The sequence below is a fragment of the Psammomys obesus genome, unplaced genomic scaffold (assembly GCF_907164565.1).
Source record: "Psammomys obesus unplaced genomic scaffold, mPsaObe1.curated_primary_1811, whole genome shotgun sequence".
NCBI classification, from domain to species: domain Eukaryota; kingdom Metazoa; phylum Chordata; class Mammalia; order Rodentia; family Muridae; genus Psammomys; species Psammomys obesus.
This window is the reverse complement of record NW_026596040.1, coordinates 14330091-14331478: the sequence shown is the minus strand read 5'-3', so window position 1 is coordinate 14331478 and position 1388 is coordinate 14330091. Positions and strand designations below refer to the sequence as shown.

The 1388-nt window shown below is 46.7% G+C and overlaps 1 protein-coding gene across 1 annotated transcript in view; it reads right to left on the bottom strand.

Moving 5' to 3' along the window:
- Nucleotides 1–116, bottom strand: part of Sncaip (synuclein alpha interacting protein) — a 138226-nt gene extending 138110 nt beyond the window's left edge. Inside the window, exon 1 of the mRNA XM_055622661.1 lies at nucleotides 64–116. The gene's annotated coding sequence lies outside the window, so the exon portion shown is untranslated. The remainder of the gene's footprint in view (nucleotides 1–63) is intronic.
- Nucleotides 117–1388: the final 1272 nt, after the last annotated feature.

Here is a 1388-nt window from a genome sequence, read left to right as displayed (position 1 = left end):
CTCCCACCCCTCCGCCCCCAAAAGCGTTCCTCCTTGGAAATGAAATCCACCACCCCCCCTCACCGCGATCCGTGAATCAACCGCTGCCACCTCATTCGTCCCCAAACCATTCCAAGGTTCCAGCATGAAACCAGGAAAAGATACTCTCATACTCTCGGAGAAAGGGAAGGTGTCACGATCCTGGGAAACTGTTGTGTCTGAGAAGCGTTTTGGCACTGTTGTGCCTTGGCAAGGCGTTTTTCAGCCTCCAACCTTCCCCTCTCCAAGTCTCGCCCACCCTGGAGGACTTAGCCAAGAAGTAAAGGGGCAGGACTTGGGGGGGGGGGTTTACCCAGAATGTTCTGTGCTCCTGAGTGGGTGGAGCTAGAGGTTTAGGTCTGAAATGACAGTTGGCTAATTCAGCAGTGTACCCAAGACCCTGTGAGACTCCTTGCATCTCTTAGGGTGGGGGCATTCGTGATGCCTGCAGCGGTGGGTGACCACCTCTTTCCTATTTCCGAAAAAAAAAAAAAAATCTGGGGAGAGTGGAAGCTTGTGATAGCAACCATGGCTCTCTTTTGGAAAGTTTTAAGTAGTTCTGGACAAATCTCTGTCCCAGGAGAGGGACATGATTTGGAGTGTCCGAAGAAACAGATTGACAGCTACATTCTTGTTCCAGGATAAGGTTGCTTTGCTTGAGGCTGTCCTGAGGAAAGCATGAGGGACTAAGTTCTGGTCAACTCAGGTTCATCCTGTGCCTCCTATCAGCCAGTTCTAAAGGATGGGAGTGGCTCTGAGACCCAGGGAAATCCAGCACTACCTGGGTGCTGGCAATGGGATACATGACCAGCCTATCACTGAAATTACGCTGCCAGGGAGAAAGAAGGGCCTGGGTATTTAAAAGCTAGCTTGTTCTGCGTGATTACGGTGAAGCTGTACATCCATGAGGTGATTTTAGGACTAAAGATAGCCAGAGCAGTCCTTGTCCTGCTGGAATCCCATTGGAATCCTGCCTCAAAGTCCCACCATAAATAAAGGTCACCCTGAGAAAAGACAGCCTGGAACGGTAGTAGAAGACAGCTCACGTGCTTGGTTTCCATTTCCTACTCAAGGACTAAATTTCTTCCCTAGGTTTTGACTAAACAGCCAAACGTAAATCGTGCAATTCTGTCATTTGTTTATTGTAACTCATCATGCATAAGTACATGCATGGAACGTGGCTTCACATTTTTAAAAAATAAATGTTGTCCCCTGGTAGAAAATATGAAATCAGATGACATCATATGTCACTAAAAATATTTTAAAATATTGGTTTTAATTTTCTCACATCTGGTTAAAATAAAACTTCTTTTTCCTGGTGTAAACTCTGAGAAAAGCACATCTTGCTTTTCCAGTCGATAGGGACGGGA